The 6,695-nt window shown below is 46.5% G+C and overlaps 1 protein-coding gene across 2 annotated transcripts in view; it reads left to right on the plus strand.

The window, feature by feature from the left end:
• Nucleotides 1–3,862, plus strand: part of C19H17orf67 (chromosome 19 C17orf67 homolog) — a 29,399-nt gene extending 25,537 nt beyond the window's left edge. Inside the window, exon 4 of one of the 2 annotated variants that reach the window (XM_005905704.3) lies at nucleotides 3,454–3,862. The gene's annotated coding sequence lies outside the window, so the exon portion shown is untranslated. The remainder of the gene's footprint in view (nucleotides 1–3,453) is intronic. The other variant, XM_070388898.1, reaches the window with a different exon arrangement.
• The last annotated feature ends 2,833 nt before the right edge of the window (nucleotides 3,863–6,695 follow it).

The following is a 6,695-nucleotide window of genomic DNA, read 5'->3' on the forward strand; positions in this document are numbered from 1 at the left end:
ATTGCTCTTTGTAATTTTCAGGGTGCTATTACACAAAACCTCTCATTTGGTCCTCTTAACATCCCTGGGTCATTGCAGGGCATGAATTTTAATCCTGTTTTTTTCCCCCCCTTTTTCAGTTTTGGTTGTGCTGGGTCTTTGCTGCGACGCTCAGGCTTTCTCTAGCTGCAACGAACAGGGTCTGCTCTTCGTTCCGGTGGGCGGGCTTCTCATTGCAGTGGCTGCTCTTGTCGCGGAGCACAGGCTCTAGGCACACGGGCTTCAGGAGTTGCGGTGCTCAGGCTTAGTAGTTGTGGCTTCTGGACTCTGGAGCACAGGTTCAGTGGTTGTGGCACACGGGCTCAGTGGCTCCGCAGCGTGTGAAATCTTCCCGGGCCGTCTGCTGAACCCGTGTCCCCTGCATTGGCGGGCAGGTTCTTATCCACTGGACCACCGGGGAAGTCCTTAATCCTGTTTTATAGGGGATTTAACTGAGTGTGATTAAGCTACTAATGCATGCCAGCCGTGGCTGATATGGCTGTCTTCTGACAGCCCCAGATCCTGCACGCTTTCTGCAGGCTGTACTGCTGGGACCTGTGTGTGTGTTTCAGGGGTAGATGGGGCATGGTCCTCCTGAACAGTGAGAGGAGCATCTCCGAGGAACGGAACAGGAGTTCTGTTTTTGAGGTCTAGGGGCTCTGCTAACATCCTGCTTTGGTCCCTCCAAGCTCTGAGCTGGTTCCTTCCTCTGCCAGAACTCGTTCCTCCCCTGGCACCTAAGATCTTTGTCCGCCAGCGTCAGAAGCGCTTGCTTGCAGTCCGCCAGCGTCAGAAGCGCTTGCTTGCAGAGTACATAGCGCTCAGACTCTGGAACCTGGTGGACTTGGGTTTAGCACTCTTGTGTTCCTGCTCCGTGACCTTGGGCAAGGCCCCTAACCTCTCTGAGTCTCTGAGTTGGGGTGGTGATGATGTGCACAGAGCCGGGCACGTAGTGACTGACTCCACGAGCAGGGCGCTTGTCACCTTCGGTGCAGGCCGGGTGAGAGCAGACACTTCCAGGTTGGAGAGCCTCAAGGCAGCAGCCTTGCCTCTGGTGGTGGTGCTGGTGGCTCCTGCAAAAGAGAGGATTCCGCGGGGGCCTCGCTTCAGAAGACCAGGAAGCTCCCGGGGGGGATATAGCATTCTGACTGTGACTCTGCTTCGGAAAAAAATATTCCTCACTTCTCTCTCAGCTTCCTCATTTGTAACATGTAAGGGTTGCCCCTCGTATGGCTATTCAGAGCATTAAAAAAGTCAGGGCGTGGAAGTTAGTACTGCCCTGGCACATGCTAGGAAGTGTTCCGGAAATGACAGTTTGGTAGCTGTTTCCTCTGCCCTCCTCCTCCCCGCTTCTTCTTATCAACAGCATCATCACATTGACATTATTTTCTTTTAAAATTTTTTTAAAAAACTTTTTATTTTGTATTGGAGTACAGCCAGTTAACAATGTTGTGATAGTTTCAGGTGGACAGCAAAGGGTCTCAGCCATACATATATGTGTATCCATTCTCCCCCAAGCTCCCCTCCCATCCAGGCCACTCAGTAACGTTCCCTGTGCCATACAATACGTCCTTGTTGGTTATCCTTTTTAAATATAGCAGTGTGTACCTATGGATCCAAACCCCCCTAACTATTCTTTCCCTACAGCTTTCCCCCCGGTAACCGTAATTTCCTTCTCTAAATCTGTGAGTCTATTTCCATTTTGTAAATAAGTTCATTTGTATAATTTCCTTTTAGATGCTTCATGTAAGGGATCAGTTCAGTTCAGTTCAGTTCAGTCACTCAGTCATGTCTGACTCTTTGCGACCCCATGAATTGCAGCATGCCAGGCCTCCCTGTCCATCACCAACTCCCAGAGTTTACCCAGACTCATGTCCATCGAGTCAGTGATGCCATCCAGCCATGTCATCCTCTGTCATCACCTTCTCCTCCTGCCCCCAATCCCTCCCAGCATCAGGGTCTTTTCCAATGAGTCAACTCTTCACATAAGGTGCCCAAAGTATTAGAGTTTCAGCTTCAGCATCAGTCCTTCTAATGAACACCCAGAACTGATCTCCTTTAGAATGGACTGGTTGGATCTCCTTGCAGTCCAAGGGACTCTCAAGAGTCTTCTCCAACACCACAGTTCAAAGGCATCAATTCTTCAGCGCTCAGCCTTCTTCACAGTCCAACTCTCACATCCATACATGACCACAGGAAAAACCATAGCCTTGACTAGATGGACCTTTGTTGGCAAAGTAATGTCTCTGCTTCTGAATATGCTATCTAGGTTGGTCATAACTTTCCTTCCAAGGAGTAGGCGTCTTTTAGTTTCATGGCTGCAATCACCATCTGCAGTGATTTTGGAGCCCAGAAAAATAGAATCTGACACTGTTTCCCCATCTATTTCCCATTAATTGATGGGACCAGATGCCATGATCTTTGTTTTCTGAATGTTGTTGAGCTTTAAGCCAACTTTTTCACTCTCCTCTTTCTGTTTCATCAAGAGGCTTTTTAGTTCATCTTTACTTGCTGCCATAAGGGTGGTGTCATCTGCATATCTGAGGTTATTGATATTTCTCCCGGCAATCTTGATTCCAGCTTGTGCTTCCTCCAGCCCAGCGTTTCTCATGATGTACTCTGCATATAAGTCAAATAAGCAGGGTGACAATATACAGCCTTGATGTATTCCTTTTCCTATTTGGAACCAGTCTGTTCTTCCACGTCCAGTTCGAAATGTTGCTTCCTGACCTGCATATAGGTTTCTCAAGAGGCAGGTCAGGTGGTCTGGTATTCCCATCTCTTTCAGAATTTTCCACAGTTTATTGTGATCCACACAGTCAAAAGCTTTGGCATAGTCAATAAAGCAGAAATAGATGTTTTCCTGGAACTCTCTTGCTTTTTTGATGATCTAGCAGATGTTGGCAATTTGATCTCTGGTTCCTCTGCCTTTTCTAAAACCAGCTTGAACATCTGGAAGTTCATGGTTCATGTATTGCTGAAGCCTGGCTTGGAGAATTTTGAGCGTTCCTTTACTAGCGTGTGAAATGAGTGCAATTGTGCGGTAGTTTGAGCATTCTTTGGCATCGCCTTTCTTTGGGATTGGAATGAAAACGGACCTTTTCCAGTCCTGTGGCCACTGCTGAGTTTTGCAAATTTGCTGGCATATTGAGTGCAGCACTTTCACAGCATCAGCTTTCAGGATTTGAAAGAGCTCCACTGGAATCCCATCACCTCCAGTAGCTTTGTCTGTAGTGGTATGAGGGATAGCATATGATGTTTCTCTTTCTCTGTCTGACTTACTTCACTTAGTATGACAATCTCTAGGTCCATCCATGTTGCTGAAAATGGCATGATTTCATCCTTTTTAGTGGCTGAGTAATATTCCATTGTATATACATACCACATTCTTTATCAGCATCATCACCATAACATCATCTTCTTGTTCTGTTCCAGCAGGCACTCTGATGAGCAAAGGCCCGGATACGATTGAAACAAGATGAGGCTCCTTTCATTTCTTTTCCAGTTGTGGAGTGGAGATCTCCAGGGCTTGTGAATTGTGGGCACAGCAAGATTGTGTTGGGGACTAATAGCAAATATTTATGCTGCTTCACTTTACTAACCTGAACAACTCATTAAAACCAATCACTTAAACTATAGCTCCTCCCTCCTCCCCTTTAATGGTCCCTTCCTACCAGTTTGAAGGGTGAGTAGAAGGAGAATCTTTCCTGGGGCTGGTGGACCTGGGATCTCCAGAACAGGAGAGAGGCTAGTGGGAAGGCCTTGTTCAGCCCAGTGAAACACACCACTCAGTCTGCGGGGGTTTTGGTCATTGCTTTTTTGTCCTCTCTCGTTTTCTGCTCTAATAAATACTGGTGTTAAACCTACTTTCCATTGGTGTCTCTTTTTGTTTCCTAGAAGAAGAGAAGCAGAAAATTTGTCTCTTGTTTATCTTTGTGACTCCAGCATCAGAAAATTCACTCTTCTTAGAAGAGTTGGATGGATAAAAACACAAACACCCAGAAGTTTTCCACAAAGGTCATCTTTTTTGGTAAAGAGATTATTTGTCCAAGACCAGCTGTGGGAATATGGCCATAAGTTAGTACTAGGTCCACACCCTGGTCTTCTAGCCAACGGGACATTTCTTGTAGAAAGTGGGTCACAGCTTCTGTATGTCAGTGCCCCTCACCTGCTCACAATCCCCAGAATCAGAGATTGGACTATCAAAGACCAACAAAAGCAGAAATTGGGAGGGCGACAGAAAGTGGGCTGGGTGGTCCTACGGAGAATGTGGCATCCTCAAAAAGGATAAGGAGAGATGCTTGTCCACCCTGGGCTACAGAGGTGGGTCTGTGCCAAGGGAGCCCAGAAGCGCTTTTCCAGGAGACAGTTACTGAGCTTCTCAACAATGATACTATATTTATTTTATACCTACTAAAGTTCTGTCTAGTCAAAGCTATGGTTTCTCCAGTAGTCATGTACAGATGTGAGAGCTGGGCCATAAAGAAGGCTGAGTGCCGAAGAATTGATGCTTTCAAGCTGTGGTGCTGGAGAAGACTCTTGAGAGTCCCTTGGACAGCAAGGAGATCAAACCAGTCCATCCTAAAGGAAATCAACCCTGAATATTCATTGGAAGGACTGATGCTGAAGCTGAAGTTCCAAAACTTTGGCCTCCTGATGCGAAGAGTCAACTAATTGGAAAAGACCCTGATGCTGGGAAAGATAGAGGGAAGGAGAAGGGGATGACAGAGGATGAGCTGGTTGGATGACATCATTGACTCAATGGACATGAATTTGAGCAAACTGTGGGAGATAGTGAAGGACAGGGAAGTCTGGCATGCTGCAGTCCATGGGGTGGCAAAGAGTTGGACATGACTGAGTGACTGAACAACGACAATGTGTGCTCAGTCGTGTTCAACTCTTTGTGACCCCTCGGACTGCAGCCCGCCAGGCTTCTTGGTCCATGGAATTTCCCATGCAAGATTACTGGAGTGGGTTTCCATTTCCTACTCGAAAGGGTCTTCCCGACCTAGGGATCAAACCCACATCTCTTGTGTCTCCTGCACTGGCAGGTGGATTCTTTACCAACTTTGCCACCTGGGAAGCCCACGATGGGCTGAACCCTGCACAAAGATTTTTATGTACATTACTTCATCTGATCACACACTGTAGACAAAATATGTTGCCTGCGTTTCAGTAAACAATGAATGTTGCCCACCATCAAGCCATCAACCACTGCAGCTACCCCTGACCATGTGTCTTGAAGGGAATTCAGGACAGAGAAAAACAGGATACTGGCCCTAGATATGGAGATGCCTATCTAAGGAATAATTTCAATGTGTTCAGAGTTGCAACTTCCATAGATGGAAAGGTGGCATTAGTGGTAAAGAATCTGCCTACCAATTCAGGAGATGTTAACTCATATGCAGAGTACATCATGAGAAATGCTGGGCTGGAAGAAGCACAAGCTGGAATCAAGATTGCCAGGAGAAAGATCAATAACCTCAGACATGCAGATGACACCATCCTTATGGCAGAAAGTGAAGAGGAACTAAAAAGCCTCTTGATGAAAGTGAAAGTGGAGAGTGAAAAAGTTGGCTTCAAGCTCAACATTCAGAAAACTAAGATCATGGCATCTGTTCCCATCACTTCCTGGGAAATAGATGGGGAAACAGTGGCTGACTTCATCTTTTGGGGTTCCAAAATCACTGCAGATGGTGACTGCAGCCATGAAATTAAAAGATGCTTATTCTTTTGAAGGAAAGTTATGACCAAACTAGATAGCATATTAAAAAGCAGAGACATTACTTTGCCAAGGAAGGTCCATCTAGTCAAGGCTATGGTTTTTCCAGTGGTCATGTATGGATGTGAGAGTTGGACTGTGAAGAAAGCTTAGCACCGAAGAATTGATGCTTTTGAACTGTGGTGCTAGAGAAGACTCTTGAGAGTCCCTTGGACTGCAAGGAGATCAAACCAGTCTATTCTAAAGGAGATCAGTCCTGCGTGTTCATTGGAAGGACTGATGCTGAAGCTGAAACTCCAATACTTTGGCCACATCATGTGAAGAGTTGACTCACTGGAAAAGACTCTGATGCTGGGAGGGATTGGGGGCAGGAGGAGAAGGGGATGACAGAGGATGAGATGGCTGGATGGCATCACCGACTCTATGGACATGAGTTTGAGTGAACTCCAGGAGTTGGTGATGGACAGGGAGGCCTGGCATGCTGTGGTTCATGGGGTCACAGAGTCAGACACGACTGAGCGACTGAACTGAACTGAACTGAAGAGACCAGAGTCTTGCTTGAAAATCCCAGGAACAGAGAAGCCTGGCAGGCTACAGTCCATGGGGGTCTCAAGAGTCGGAGATGACTGAAGCGATTTAGCATGCATAGATAGAAAAGCAGTAAATTCATTAATTCATTGAGTAAATTCATTGAGATGTCTGCTTTTTTGTGATTAGCAGTAATTTTTTGATGTTTGCCTACAAGTCTTCTATTTTTTTCTGGCGGCGCCATGTGGCTTGCAGGGTCTTAGCTCCCGGATTGAACCTGGGCCATGGCAGTGAAAGTGCTGAGTCCTAACCACTGGGAACTCCTTGTTTCCACCCTGCACCCCAGAAAAAAGTCCTGTATATCATGGCTTCTCTCCAAATCTGGGAGGCTGTGTCTTGGGCTATAGTCCTCAGTAAGGTCCCTGAA

The sequence above is a fragment of the Bos mutus genome, chromosome 19, assembly GCF_027580195.1.
Source record: "Bos mutus isolate GX-2022 chromosome 19, NWIPB_WYAK_1.1, whole genome shotgun sequence".
Lineage (NCBI taxonomy): Eukaryota > Metazoa > Chordata > Mammalia > Artiodactyla > Bovidae > Bos > Bos mutus.